Source organism: Spermophilus citellus (assembly GCF_964194105.1).
Source record: "Spermophilus citellus genome assembly, chromosome: 9".
Classification (NCBI taxonomy): domain Eukaryota; kingdom Metazoa; phylum Chordata; class Mammalia; order Rodentia; family Sciuridae; genus Spermophilus; species Spermophilus citellus.
Window position 1 is genome coordinate 37,758,210 of NC_138191.1, and position 16,806 is coordinate 37,775,015.

Here is a 16,806-nt window from a genome sequence, read left to right on the forward strand (position 1 = left end):
TGGAAGCTTGGGAACCCCTTTCCATGAAAGTGTTTCTCGCCAGTCACTGCTTAGGGATACATCAAGAGGAAACAAAACATAGAGATAGAACCTGAAACTACTTTATTGTGTCAAGTTTCAATAAGCTAGCACAAACCGTGTTGGATTTAGAGTTCCAAATACATCTATCAATATAGGAGAAAACAGAGTGAAACCTAAAAATTCAAACTGTTAGTAGAAACGAATGCTTCAACATAGAAGAATGAAATTTGGGGAACCAAGTCGGCTTAGTGTACTGATCATTACCTGAAAGTATCATCCAGTTTCGGTGAAAAAATACTTGCTGAGATTTCTGGAGATTCGTAATTTTAGGAAGCTTGGCAACCCCTTTCCATGAAAGTGTTTCTCGCCAGTCACTGCTTAGGGCTACATCAAGAGGAAACAAAACATAGAGGTAGAACGTGAAACTGCTTTATTTTGTCAAGTTTCAAGAAGCTAGCAGAAACCGTGTTGGATTTAGAGTTCCAAATACATCTATCAATATAGGAGAAAACAGAGTGAAACCTAAAAATTCAAACTGTTACTGGAAATGAACGCTTCAACATAGAAGAACGAAATTTGGGGAACCAAGTCGGCTTAGTGTACTGATCATTACCTGAAAGTATCATCCAGTTAGGGTGAAAAATATTTGCTGAGATTTCTGTTGATTCCTACTTTTTGGAAGCTTGGCAACCCCTTATCATGAAAGTGTTTCTCGCCAGTCACTGCTTAGCGGTACATCAAGAGGAAACAAAACATAGAGATAGAACGTGAAACTACTTTATTGTGAGAAGTTCAAGAAGCTAGCACAAACCGTGTTGGATTTACAGTTCCAAATCCATCTATCAATATAGGAGAAAACAGAGTGAAACCTAAAAAGTCAAACTGTTACTGGAAATGAACGCTTCAACATAGAAGAACGAAATTTGGGGAACCAAGTCGGCTTAGTGTACTGATCATTACCTGAAAGTATCATCCAGTTTGGGTGCAGAAATATTTGCTGTGATTTCTGGAGATGCGTAGTTTTTGGAAGCTTGGCAACCCCTTTCTATGAAAGTGTTTCTCGCCAGTCACTGCTTAGGGCTACTTCAAGAGGAAACAACACATAGAGATAGAACATGAAACTGCTTTATTTTGTCAAGTTTCAAGAAGCTAGCACAAACCGTGTTGGATTTAGAGTTCCAAATACATCTATCAATATAGGAGAAAACAGAGTGAAACCTAAAAATTCAAACTGTTACTGGAAATGTACGCTTCAACATAGAAGAACGAAATTTGGGGAACCAAGTCGGCTTAGTGTACTGATCATTACCTGAAAGTATCATCCAGTTTGGGTGAAAAAATATTTGCTGAGATTTCTGGAGATTCCTAATTTTTGGAAGCTTGGCAACCCCTTTCCATGAAAGTGTTTCTCGCTAGTCACTGCTTAGGGCTACATCAAGAGGAAAAAAAACATAGAGAAAGAACGTGAAACTGCTTTATTTTGTCAAGTTTCAAGAAGCTAGCACAAACCGTGTTGGATTTAGAGTTCCAAATACATTTATCAATATAGGAGAAAACAGAGTGAAACCTAAAAATTTAAACTGTTACTGGAAATGAACGCTTCACCATAGAAGTACGAAATTTGGGGAACCAAGTCGGCTTAGTGTACTGACCATTACCTGAAAGTATCATCCAGTTTGGGTGAAAAAATATTTGCTGAGATTTCTGGAGATTCGTAATTTTTGGAAGCTTGGGAACCCCTTTCCATGAAAGTGTTTCTCGCCAGTCACTGCTTAGGGCTACATCAAGAGGAAACAAAACATAGAGATAGAACGTGAAACTGCTTTATTTTGTCAAGTTTCAAGAAGCTAGCACAAACCGTGTTGGATTTAGAGTTCCAAATACATCTATCAATATAGGAGAAAACAGAGTGAAACCTAAAAATTCAAACTGTTACTGGAAATGAACGCTTCAACATAGAAGAACGAAATTTGGGGAACCAAGTCTGCTTAGTGTACTGATCATTACCTGAAAGTATCATCCAGTTTGGGTGAAAAAATATTTGCTGAGATTTCTGGAGATTCGTAATTTTTGGAAGCTTGGGAACCCCTTTCCATGAAAGTGTTTCTCGCCAGTCACTGCTTAGGGATACATCAAGAGGAAACAAAACATAGAGATAGAACCTGAAACTACTTTATTGTGTCAAGTTTCAAGAAGCTAGCACAAACCGTGTTGGATTTAGAGTTCCAAATACATCTATCAATATAGGAGAAAACAGAGTGAAACCTAAAAATTGAAACTGTTAGGGGAAACGAACGCTTCAACATAGAAGAATGAAATTTGGGGAACCAAGTTGGCTTATTGTACTGATCATTACCTGAAAGTATCATCCAGTTTGGGTGCAGAAATATTTGCTGTGATTTCTGGAGATTCGTAGTTTTTGGAAGCTTGGCAACCCCTTTCTATGAAAGTGTTTCTCACCAGTCACTGCTTAGGGCTACATCAAGAGGAAAAAAAACATAGAGAAAGAACGTGAAACTGCTTTATTTTGTCAAGTTTCAAGAAGCTAGCACAAACCGTGTTGGATTTAGAGTTCCAAATACATCTATCAATATAGGAGAAAACAGAGTGAAACCTAAAAATTCAAACTGTTACTGGAAATGAACGCTTCAACACAGAAGAACGAAATTTGGGGAACCAAGTCGGCTTAGTGTACTGATCATTACCTGAAAGTATCATCCAGTTTGGGTGAAAAAATATTTGCTGAGATTTCTGGAGATTCGTAATTTTTGGAAGCTTGGGAACCCCTTTCCATGAAAGTGTTTCTCGCCAGTCACTGCTTAGGGATACATCAAGAGGAAACAAAACATAGAGATAGAACCTGAAACTACTTTATTGTGTCAAGTTTCAATAAGCTAGCACAAACCGTGTTGGATTTAGAGTTCCAAATACATCTATCAATATAGGAGAAAACAGAGTGAAACCTAAAAATTCAAACTGTTAGTAGAAACGAATGCTTCAACATAGAAGAATGAAATTTGGGGAACCAAGTCGGCTTAGTGTACTGATCATTACCTGAAAGTATCATCCAGTTTCGGTGAAAAAATACTTGCTGAGATTTCTGGAGATTCGTAATTTTAGGAAGCTTGGCAACCCCTTTCCATGAAAGTGTTTCTCGCCAGTCACTGCTTAGGGCTACATCAAGAGGAAACAAAACATAGAGGTAGAACGTGAAACTGCTTTATTTTGTCAAGTTTCAAGAAGCTAGCAGAAACCGTGTTGGATTTAGAGTTCCAAATACATCTATCAATATAGGAGAAAACAGAGTGAAACCTAAAAATTCAAACTGTTACTGGAAATGAACGCTTCAACATAGAAGAACGAAATTTGGGGAACCAAGTCGGCTTAGTGTACTGATCATTACCTGAAAATATCATCCAGTTTAGGTGAAAAAATATTTGCTGAGATTTCTGGAGATTCGTAATTTTTGGAAGCTTGGCAACCCCTTTCCATGAAAGTGTTTCTCGCCAGTCACTGCTTAGGGATACATCAAGAGGAAACAAAACATAGAGATAGAACGTGAAACTACTTTATTGTGAGAAGTTCAAGAAGCTAGCACAAACCGTGTTGGATTTAGAGTTCCAAATACATCTATCAATATAGGAGAAAACAGAGTGAACCTAAAAATTCAAACTGTTACTGGAAATGAACGCTTCACCATAAAAGAACGAAATTTGGGGAACCAAGTCGGCTTAGTGTACTGATCATTACCTGAAAGTATCATCCAGTTAGGGTGAAAAATATTTGCTGAGATTTCTGTTGATTCCTACTTTTTGGAAGCTTGGCAACCCCTTATCATGAAAGTGTTTCTCGCCAGTCACTGCTTAGCGGTACATCAAGAGGAAACAAAACATAGAGATAGAACGTGAAACTACTTTATTGTGAGAAGTTCAAGAAGCTAGCACAAACCGTGTTGGATTTACAGTTCCAAATCCATCTATCAATATAGGAGAAAACAGAGTGAAACCTAAAAAGTCAAACTGTTACTGGAAATGAACGCTTCAACATAGAAGAACGAAATTTGGGGAACCAAGTCGGCTTAGTGTACTGATCATTACCTGAAAGTATCATCCAGTTTGGGTGCAGAAATATTTGCTGTGATTTCTGGAGATGCGTAGTTTTTGGAAGCTTGGCAACCCCTTTCTATGAAAGTGTTTCTCGCCAGTCACTGCTTAGGGCTACTTCAAGAGGAAACAACACATAGAGATAGAACATGAAACTGCTTTATTTTGTCAAGTTTCAAGAAGCTAGCACAAACCGTGTTGGATTTAGAGTTCCAAATACATCTATCAATATAGGAGAAAACAGAGTGAAACCTAAAAATTCAAACTGTTACTGGAAATGTACGCTTCAACATAGAAGAACGAAATTTGGGGAACCAAGTCGGCTTAGTGTACTGATCATTACCTGAAAGTATCATCCAGTTTGGGTGAAAAAATATTTGCTGAGATTTCTGGAGATTCCTAATTTTTGGAAGCTTGGCAACCCCTTTCCATGAAAGTGTTTCTCGCTAGTCACTGCTTAGGGCTACATCAAGAGGAAAAAAAACATAGAGAAAGAACGTGAAACTGCTTTATTTTGTCAAGTTTCAAGAAGCTAGCACAAACCGTGTTGGATTTAGAGTTCCAAATACATTTATCAATATAGGAGAAAACAGAGTGAAACCTAAAAATTTAAACTGTTACTGGAAATGAACGCTTCACCATAGAAGTACGAAATTTGGGGAACCAAGTCGGCTTAGTGTACTGACCATTACCTGAAAGTATCATCCAGTTTGGGTGAAAAAATATTTGCTGAGATTTCTGGAGATTCGTAATTTTTGGAAGCTTGGGAACCCCTTTCCATGAAAGTGTTTCTCGCCAGTCACTGCTTAGGGCTACATCAAGAGGAAACAAAACATAGAGATAGAACGTGAAACTGCTTTATTTTGTCAAGTTTCAAGAAGCTAGCACAAACCGTGTTGGATTTAGAGTTCCAAATACATCTATCAATATAGGAGAAAACAGAGTGAAACCTAAAAATTCAAACTGTTACTGGAAATGAACGCTTCAACATAGAAGAACGAAATTTGGGGAACCAAGTCTGCTTAGTGTACTGATCATTACCTGAAAGTATCATCCAGTTTGGGTGAAAAAATATTTGCTGAGATTTCTGGAGATTCGTAATTTTTGGAAGCTTGGGAACCCCTTTCCATGAAAGTGTTTCTCGCCAGTCACTGCTTAGGGATACATCAAGAGGAAACAAAACATAGAGATAGAACCTGAAACTACTTTATTGTGTCAAGTTTCAAGAAGCTAGCACAAACCGTGTTGGATTTAGAGTTCCAAATACATCTATCAATATAGGAGAAAACAGAGTGAAACCTAAAAATTGAAACTGTTAGGGGAAACGAACGCTTCAACATAGAAGAATGAAATTTGGGGAACCAAGTTGGCTTATTGTACTGATCATTACCTGAAAGTATCATCCAGTTTGGGTGCAGAAATATTTGCTGTGATTTCTGGAGATTCGTAGTTTTTGGAAGCTTGGCAACCCCTTTCTATGAAAGTGTTTCTCACCAGTCACTGCTTAGGGCTACTTCAAGAGGAAACAAAACATAGAGATAGAACGTGAAACTGCTTTATTTTGTCAAGTTTCAAGAAGCTAGCACAAACCGTGTTGGATTTAGAGTTCCAAATACATCTATCAATATAGGAGAAAACAGAGTGAAACCTAAAAATTCAAACTGTTACTGGAAATGTACGCTTCAACATAGAAGAACGAAATTTGGGGAACCAAGTCTGCTTAGTGTACTGATCATTACCTGAAAGTATCATCCAGTTTGGGTGAAAAAATATTTGCTGAGATTTCTGGAGATTCGTAATTTTTGGAAGCTTGGGAACCCCTTTCCATGAAAGTGTTTCTCGCCAGTCACTGCTTAGGGCTACATCAAGAGGAAACAAAACATAGAGATAGAACGTGAAACTGCTTTATTTTGTCAAGTTTCAAGAAGCTAGCACAAACCGTGTTGGATTTAGAGTTCCAAATACATCTATCAATATAGGAGAAAACAGAGTGAAACCTAAAAATTCAAACTGTTACTGGAAATGAACGCTTCAACATAGAAGAACGAAATTTGGGGAACCAAGTCTGCTTAGTGTACTGATCATTACCTGAAAGTATCATCCAGTTTGGGTGAAAAAATATTTGCTGAGATTTCTGGAGATTCGTAATTTTTGGAAGCTTGGGAACCCCTTTCCATGAAAGTGTTTCTCGCCAGTCACTGCTTAGGGATACATCAAGAGGAAACAAAACATAGAGATAGAACCTGAAACTACTTTATTGTGTCAAGTTTCAAGAAGCTAGCACAAACCGTGTTGGATTTAGAGTTCCAAATACATCTATCAATATAGGAGAAAACAGAGTGAAACCTAAAAATTCAAACTGTTACTGGAAATGAACGCTTCAACATAGAAGAACGAAATTTGGGGAACCAAGTCTGCTTAGTGTACTGATCATTACCTGAAAGTATCATCCAGTTTGGGTGAAAAAATATTTGCTGAGATTTCTGGAGATTCGTAATTTTTGGAAGCTTGGGAACCCCTTTCCATGAAAGTGTTTCTCGCCAGTCACTGCTTAGGGATACATCAAGAGGAAACAAAACATAGAGATAGAACCTGAAACTGCTTTATTGTGTCAAGTTTCAAGAAGCTAGCACAAACCGTGTTGGATTTAGAGTTCCAAATACATCTATCAATATAGGAGAAAACAGAGTGAAACCTAAAAATTGAAACTGTTAGGGGAAACGAACGCTTCAACATAGAAGAATGAAATTTGGGGAACCAAGTTGGCTTATTGTACTGATCATTACCTGAAAGTTTCATCCAGTTTGGGTGCAGAAATATTTGCTGTGATTTCTGGAGATTCGTAGTTTTTGGAAGCTTGGCAACCCCTTTCTATGAAAGTGTTTTTCGCCAGTCACTGCTTAGGGCTACTTCAAGAGGAAACAACACATAGAGATAGAACGTGAAACTGCTTTATTTTGTCAAGTTTCAAGAAGCTAGCACAAACCGTGTTGGATTTAGAGTTCCAAATACATCTATCAATATAGGAGAAAACAGAGTGAAACCTAAAAATTCAAACTGTTACTGGAAATATACGCTTCAACATAGAAGAACGAAATTTGGGAAACCAAGTCGGCTTAGTGTACTGATCATTACCTGAAAGTATCATCCAGTTTGGGTGAAAAAATATTTGCTGAGATTTCTGGAGATTCGTAATTTTTGGAAGCTTGGCAACCCCTTTCCATGAAAGTGTTTCTCGCCAGTCACTGCTTAGGGCTACATCAAGAGGAAAAAAAACATAGAGAAAGAACGTGAAACTGCTTTATTTTGTCAAGTTTCAAGAAGCTAGCACAAACCGTGTTGGATTTAGAGTTCCAAATACATCTATCAATATAGGAGAAAACAGAGTGAAACCTAAAAATTCAAACTGTTACTGGAAATGAACGCTTCAACACAGAAGAACGAAATTTGGGGAACCAAGTCGGCTTAGTGTACTGATCATTACCTGAAAGTATCATCCAGTTTGGGTGAAAAAATATTTGCTGAGATTTCTGGAGATTCGTAATTTTTGGAAGCTTGGGAACCCCTTTCCATGAAAGTGTTTCTCGCCAGTCACTGCTTAGGGATACATCAAGAGGAAACAAGAAATAGATATAGAACGTGAAACTGCTTTATTTTGTCAAGTTTCAAGAAGCTAGCACAAACCGTGTTGGATTTACAGTTCCAAATCCATCTATCAATATAGGAGAAAACAGAGTGAAACCTAAAAATACAAACTGTTACTGGAAATGAACGCTTCAACATAGAAGAACGAAATTTGGGGAACCAAGTCGGCTTAGTGTACTGATCATTACCTGAAAGTATCATCCAGTTTGGGTGCAGAAATATTTGCTGTGATTTCTGGAGATTCGTAGTTTTTGGAAGCTTGGCAACCCCTTTCTATGAAAGTGTTTCTCGCCAGTCACTGCTTAGGGCTACTTCAAGAGGAAACAAAACATAGAGATAGAACGTGAAACTGCTTTATTTTGTCAAGTTTCAAGAAGCTAGCACAAACCGTGTTGGATTTAGAGTTCCAAATACATCTATCAATATAGGAGAAAACAGAGTGAAACCAAAAATTCAAACTGTTACTGGAAACGAACGCTTCAACAGGGAAGAGTTAAATTTGGGGAACCAAGTCGGCTTAGTGTACTGATCATTACCTGAAAGTATCATCCAGTTAGGGTGAAAAAATATTTGTTGAGATTTCTGGAGATTCGAATTTTTGGAAGCTTGGCAACCCCTTTCCATGAAAGTGTTTCTCGCCAGTCACTGCTTAGCGGTACATCAAGAGGAAACAAAACATAGAGATAGAACTTGAAACTACTTTATTGTGTGAAGTTTCAAGAAGCTAGCACAAACCGTGTTGGATTTAGAGTTCCAAATGCATCTGTCAATATAGGAGAAAACAGAGTGAAACCTAAAAATTCAACGTGTTACTGGAAATGAACGCTTCAACATAGAAGAACGAAATTTGGGGAACCAAGTCGGCATAGTGTACTGATCATTACCTGAAAGTATCATCCAGTTTGGATGAAAAAAAATATTTGCTGGGATTTCTGGAGATTCATAAGTTTTGGAAGCTTGGCAACCCCTTTCCATGAAAGTGTTTCTCGCCCGTCACTGCTTAGGGCTACATGAAGAGGAAACAAAACGTAGAGATAGAACAAGAAACTACTTTATTGTGTCAAGTTTCAAGAAGTTAGCACAAACCGTGTTGGATTTAGAGTTCCAAACACATCTGTCAATATAGGAGAAAACAGAGTGAAACCTAAAAATTCAAACTGTTACTGGAAATGTACGCTTCAACATAGAAGAACGAAATTTGGGAAACCAAGTCGGCTTAGTGTACTGATCATTACCTGAAAGTATCATCCAGTTTGGGTGAAAAAATATTTGCTGAGATTTCTGGAGATTCGTAATTTTTGGAAGCTTGGCAACCCCTTTCCATGAAAGTGTTTCTCGCCAGTCACTGCTTAGGGCTACATCAAGAGGAAAAAAAACATAGAGAAAGAACGTGAAACTGCTTTATTTTGTCAAGTTTCAAGAAGCTAGCACAAACCGTGTTGGATTTAGAGTTCCAAATACATCTATCAATATAGGAGAAAACAGAGTGAAACCTAAAAATTCAAACTGTTACTGGAAATGAACGCTTCAACACAGAAGAACGAAATTTGGGGAACCAAGTCGGCTTAGTGTACTGATCATTACCTGAAAGTATCATCCAGTTTGGGTGAAAAAATATTTGCTGAGATTTCTGGAGATTCGTAATTTTTGGAAGCTTGGGAACCCCTTTCCATGAAAGTGTTTCTCGCCAGTCACTGCTTAGGGATACATCAAGAGGAAACAAAACATAGAGATAGAACCTGAAACTACTTTATTGTGTCAAGTTTCAATAAGCTAGCACAAACCGTGTTGGATTTAGAGTTCCAAATACATCTATCAATATAGGAGAAAACAGAGTGAAACCTAAAAATTCAAACTGTTAGTAGAAACGAATGCTTCAACATAGAAGAATGAAATTTGGGGAACCAAGTCGGCTTAGTGTACTGATCATTACCTGAAAGTATCATCCAGTTTCGGTGAAAAAATACTTGCTGAGATTTCTGGAGATTCGTAATTTTAGGAAGCTTGGCAACCCCTTTCCATGAAAGTGTTTCTCGCCAGTCACTGCTTAGGGCTACATCAAGAGGAAACAAAACATAGAGGTAGAACGTGAAACTGCTTTATTTTGTCAAGTTTCAAGAAGCTAGCACAAACCGTGTTGGATTTAGAGTTCCAAATACATCTATCAATATAGGAGAAAACAGAGTGAAACCTAAAAATTCAAACTGTTACTGGAAATGAACGCTTTAACATAGAAGAACGAAATTTGGGGAACCAAGTCGGCTTAGTGTTCTGATCATTTCCTGAAAGTATCATCAAATTTGGGTGAAAAAATATTTGCTGAGATTTCTGGTGATTCCTAATTTTTGGAAGCTTGGCAACCCCTTTCCATGAAAGTGTTTCTCGACAGTCACTGCTTAGGGCTACATCAAGAGGAAACAAAACATAGAGATAGAACGTGAAACTGCTTTATTTTGTCAAGTTTCAAGAAGCTAGCACAAACCGTGTTGGATTTAGAGTTCCAAATACATCTATCAATATAGGAGAAAACAGAGTGAAACCTAAAAATTCAAACTGTTACTGGAAATGAACGCTTCAACATAGAAGAACGAAATTTGGGGAACCAAGTCGGCTTAGTGTACTGATCATTACCTGAAAGTATCATCCAGTTTGGGTGCAGAAATATTTGCTGTGATTTCTGGAGATTCGTAGTTTTTGGAAGCTTGACAACCCCTTTCTATGAAAGTGTTTCTCGCCAGTCACTGCTTAGGGCTACATCAAGAGGAAACAAGAAATAGATATAGAACGTGAAACTGCTTTATTTTGTCAAGTTTCAAGAAGCTAGCACAAACCGTGTTGGATTTACAGTTCCAAATCCATCTATCAATATAGGAGAAAACAGAGTGAAACCTAAAAATACAAACTGTTACTGGAAATGAACGCTTCAACATAGAAGAACGAAATTTGGGGAACCAAGTCGGCTTAGTGTACTGATCATTACCTGAAAGTATCATCCAGTTTGGGTGCAGAAATATTTGCTGTGATTTCTGGAGATTCGTAGTTTTTGGAAGCTTGGCAACCCCTTTCTATGAAAGTGTTTCTCGCCAGTCACTGCTTAGGGCTACTTCAAGAGGAAACAAAACATAGAGATAGAACGTGAAACTGCTTTATTTTGTCAAGTTTCAAGAAGCTAGCACAAACCGTGTTGGATTTAGAGTTCCAAATACATCTATCAATATAGGAGAAAACAGAGTGAAACCAAAAATTCAAACTGTTACTGGAAACGAACGCTTCAACAGGGAAGAGTTAAATTTGGGGAACCAAGTCGGCTTAGTGTACTGATCATTACCTGAAAGTATCATCCAGTTAGGGTGAAAAAATATTTGTTGGGATTTCTGGAGATTCGAATTTTTGGAAGCTTGGCAACCCCTTTCCATGAAAGTGTTTCTCGCCAGTCACTGCTTAGCGGTACATCAAGAGGAAACAAAACATAGAGATAGAACTTGAAACTACTTTATTGTGTGAAGTTTCAAGAAGCTAGCACAAACCGTGTTGGATTTAGAGTTCCAAATGCATCTGTCAATATAGGAGAAAACAGAGTGAAACCTAAAAATTCAACGTGTTACTGGAAATGAACGCTTCAACATAGAAGAACGAAATTTGGGGAACCAAGTCGGCATAGTGTACTGATCATTACCTGAAAGTATCATCCAGTTTGGATGAAAAAAATATTTGCTGGGATTTCTGGAGATTCATAAGTTTTGGAAGCTTGGCAACCCCTTTCCATGAAAGTGTTTCTCGCCCGTCACTGCTTAGGGCTACATGAAGAGGAAACAAAACGTAGAGATAGAACAAGAAACTACTTTATTGTGTCAAGTTTCAAGAAGTTAGCACAAACCGTGTTGGATTTAGAGTTCCAAACACATCTGTCAATATAGGAGAAAACAGAGTGAAACCTAAAAATTCAAACTATTAGTAGAAACGAACGCTTCAACATAGAAGAATGACATTTGGGGAACCAAGTTGGCTTAGTGTACTGGTCATTACCTGAAAGTATCATCCAGTTTGGGTGAAAAAATACTTGTTGAGATTTCTGGAGATTCGTAATTTTAGGAAGCTTGGCAACCCCTTTCCATGAAAGTGTTTCTCGCCAGTCACTGCATAGGGCTACATCAAGAGGAAACAACACATAGAGATAGAACGTGAAACTGCTTTATTTTGTCAAGTTTCAAGAAGCTAGCAGAAACCGTGTTGGATTTAGAGTTCCAAATACATCTATCAATATAGGAGAAAACAGAGTGAAACCTAAAAATTCAAACTGTTACTGGAAATGAACGCTTCAACATAGAAGAACGAAATTTGGGGAACCAAGTCGGCTTAGTGTACTGATCATTACCTGAAAATATCATGCAGTTTAGGTGAAAAAATATTTGCTGAGATTTCTGGAGATTCGTAATTTCTGGAAGCTTGGCAACCCCTTTCCATGAAAGTGTTTCTCGCCAGTCACTGCTTAGGGATACATCAAGAGGAAACAAAACATAGAGATAGAACGTGAAACTGCTTTATTTTGTCAAGTTTCAAGAAGCTAGCACAAACCGTGTTGGATTTAGAGTTCCAAATACATTTATCAATATAGGAGAAAACAGAGTGAAACCTAAAAATTTAAACTGTTACTGGAAATGAACGCTTCACCATAGAAGAACGAAATTTGGGGAACCAAGTCGGCTTAGTGTACTGATCATTACCTGAAAGTATCATCCAGTTTGGGTGAAAAAATATTTCCTGAGATTTCTGTTGATTCCTAATTTTTGGAAGCTTGGCAACCCCTTTCCATGAAAGTGTTTCTCGCCAGTCACTGCTTAGGGCTACATCAAGAGGAAACAAAACATAGAGATAGAACATGAAACTGCTTTATTTTGTCAAGTTTCAAGAAGCTAGCACAAACCGTGTTGGATTTAGAGTTCCAAATACATCTATCAATATAGGAGAAAACAGAGTGAAACCTAAAAATTCAAACTGTTACTGGAAATGAACGCTTCAACATAGAAGAACGAAATTTGGGGAACCAAGTCGGCTTAGTGTACTGATCATTACCTGAAAGTATCATCCAGTTTGGGTAAAAAAATATTTGCTGGGATTTCTGGAGATTCGTAATTTTTGGAAGCTTGGCAACCCCTTTCCATGAAAGTGTTTCTCGCCAGTCACTGCTTAGGTCTACATCAATAGGAAACAAAACATAGGGATAGAACGTGAAGCTACTTTATTGTGTCAAGTTTCAAGAAGCTAGCACAAACCGTGTTGGATTTAGAGTTCCAAATACATCTGTCAATATAGGAGAAAACAGAGTGAAACCTAAAAATTCAAACTGTTACTAGAAACGAACGCTTCAACAGAGAAGAGTGAAATTTGGGGAACCAGGTCGGCTTAGTGTACTGATCATTACCTGAAAGTATCATCCAGTTAGGGTGAAAAAATATTTGCTGAGATTTCTGGAGATTCGTAATTTTTGGAAGCTTGGCAACCCCTTTCCATGAAAGTGTTTCTCGCCAGTCACTGCTTAGCGGTACATCAAGAAAAAACAAAACATAGAGATAGAACGTGAAACTACTTTATTGTGAGAAGTTTCAAGAAGCTAGCACAAACCGTGTTGGATTTAGAGTTCCAAATGCATCTGTCAATATAGGAGAAAACAGAGTGAAACCTAAAAATTCAACGTGTTACTGGAAATGAACGTTTCACCATAGAAGAACGAAATTTGGGGAACCAAGTCGGCTTAGTGTACTGATCATTATCTGAAAGTATCATCCAGTTTGGGTGAAAAAATATTTGCTGAGATTTCTGGAGATTCGTAATTTTTGGAAGCTTGGCAACTCCTTTCCATGAAAGTGTTTCTCGCCAGTCAGTTCTTAGGGCTACATCAAGAGGAAACAAAACATAGAGATAGAACCTGAAACTACTTTATTGTGTCAAGTTCCAAGAAGCTAGCACAAACCGTGTTGGATTTAGAGTTCCAAACACATCTATCAATATAGGAGAAAACAGAGTGAAACCTAAATATTCAAACTGTTACTGGAAATGAACGCTTCACCATAGAAGAACTAAATTTGGGGAACCAAGTCGGCTTAGTGTACTGATCATTACCTGAATGTATCATCCAGTTTGGGTGAAAAAATATTTGCTGTGATTTCTGGAGATTCGTAGTTTTTGGAAGCTTGACAACCCCTTTCTATGAAAGTGTTTCTCGCCAGTCACTGCTTAGGGCTACATCAAGAGGAAACAACACATAGATATAGAACGTGAAACTGCTTTATTTTGTCAAGTTTCAAGAAGCTAGCACAAACCGTGTTGGATTTACAGTTCCAAATCCATCTATCAATATAGGAGAAAACAGAGTGAAACCTAAAAATTCAAACTGTTACTGGAAATGAACGCTTCAGCATAGAAGAACGAAATTTGGGGAACCAAGTCGGCTTAGTGTACTGATCATTACCTGAAAGTATCATCCAGTTTGGGTGCAGAAATATTTGCTGTGATTTCTGGAGATTCGTAGTTTTTAGAAGCTTGGCAACGCCTTTCTATGAAAGTGTTTCTCGCCAGTCACTGCTTAGGGCTACTTCAAGAGGAAACAAAACATAGAGATAGAACGTGAAACTGCTTTATTTTGTCAAGTTTCAAGAAGCTAGCACAAACCGTGTTGGATTTAGAGTTCCAAATACATCTATCAATATAGGAGAAAACAGAGTGAAACCTAAAAATTCAAACTGTTACTGGAAATGTACGCTTCAACATACAAGAATGAAATTTGGGAAACCAAGTAGGCTTAGTGTACTGATCATTACCTGAAAGTATCATCCAGTTTGGGTGAAAAAATATTTGATGAGATTTCTGGAGATTCGTAATTTTTGGAAGGTTGGCAACCCCTTTCCATGAAAGTGTTTCTCGCCAGTCACTGCTTAGGGCTACATCAAGAGGAAAAAAAACATAGAGAAAGAACGTGAAACTGCTTTATTTTGTCAAGTTTCAAGAAGCTAGCACAAACCGTGTTGGATTTAGAGTTCCAAATACATTTATCAATATAGGAGAAAACAGACTGAAACCTAAAAATTTAAACTGTTACTGGAAATGAATGCTTCACCATAGAAGAACGAAATTTGGGGAACCTAGTCGGCTTAGTGTACTGACCATTACCTGAAAGTATCCAGTTTGGGTGAAAAAATATTTGCTGAGATTTCTGGAGATTCGTAATTTTTGGAAGCGTGGGAACCCCTTTCCATGAAAGTGTTTCTCGCCAGTCACTGCTTAGGGCTACATCAAGAGGAAACAAAACATAGAGATAGAACATGAAACTGCTTTATTTTGTCAAGTTTCAAGAAGCTAGCACAAACCGTGTTGGATTTAGAGTTCCAAATACATCTATCAATATAGGAGAAAACAGAGTGAAACCTAAAAATTCAAACTGTTACTGGAAATGAACGCTTCAACATAGAAGAACGAAATTTGGGGAACCAAGTCGGCTTAGTGTACTGATCATTACCTGAAAGTATCATCCAGTTTGGGTAAAAAAATATTTGCTGGGATTTCTGGAGATTCGTAATTTTTGGAAGCTTGGCAACCCCTTTCCATGAAAGTGTTTCTCGCCAGTCACTGCTTAGGTCTACATCAATAGGAAACAAAACATAGGGATAGAACGTGAAGCTACTTTATTGTGTCAAGTTTCAAGAAGCTAGCACAAACCGTGTTGGATTTAGAGTTCCAAATACATCTGTCAATATAGGAGAAAACAGAGTGAAACCTAAAAATTCAAACTGTTACTAGAAACGAACGCTTCAACAGAGAAGAGTGAAATTTGGGGAACCAGGTCGGCTTAGTGTACTGATCATTACCTGAAAGTATCATCCAGTTAGGGTGAAAAAATATTTGCTGAGATTTCTGGAGATTCGTAATTTTTGGAAGCTTGGCAACCCCTTTCCATGAAAGTGTTTCTCGCCAGTCACTGCTTAGCGGTACATCAAGAAAAAACAAAACATAGAGATAGAACGTGAAACTACTTTATTGTGAGAAGTTTCAAGAAGCTAGCACAAACCGTGTTGGATTTAGAGTTCCAAATGCATCTGTCAATATAGGAGAAAACAGAGTGAAACCTAAAAATTCAACGTGTTACTGGAAATGAACGTTTCACCATAGAAGAACGAAATTTGGGGAACCAAGTCGGCTTAGTGTACTGATCATTATCTGAAAGTATCATCCAGTTTGGGTGAAAAAATATTTGCTGAGATTTCTGGAGATTCGTAATTTTTGGAAGCTTGGCAACTCCTTTCCATGAAAGTGTTTCTCGCCAGTCAGTTCTTAGGGCTACATCAAGAGGAAACAAAACATAGAGATAGAACCTGAAACTACTTTATTGTGTCAAGTTCCAAGAAGCTAGCACAAACCGTGTTGGATTTAGAGTTCCAAACACATCTATCAATATAGGAGAAAACAGAGTGAAACCTAAATATTCAAACTGTTACTGGAAATGAACGCTTCACCATAGAAGAACTAAATTTGGGGAACCAAGTCGGCTTAGTGTACTGATCATTACCTGAAAGTATCATCCAGTTTGGGTGAAAAAATATTTGCTGTGATTTCTGGAGATTCGTAGTTTTTGGAAGCTTGACAACCCCTTTCTATGAAAGTGTTTCTCGCCAGTCACTGCTTAGGGCTACATCAAGAGGAAACAACACATAGATATAGAACGTGAAACTGCTTTATTTTGTCAAGTTTCAAGAAGCTAGCACAAACCGTGTTGGATTTACAGTTCCAAATCCATCTATCAATATAGGAGAAAACAGAGTGAAACCTAAAAATTCAAACTGTTACTGGAAATGAACGCTTCAGCATAGAAGAACGAAATTTGGGGAACCAAGTCGGCTTAGTGTACTGATCATTACCTGAAAGTATCATCCAGTTTGGGTGCAGAAATATTTGCTGTGATTTCTGGAGATTCGTAGTTTTTAGAAGCTTGGCAACGCCTTTCTATGAAAGTGTTTCTCGCCAGTCACTGCTTAGGGCTACTTCA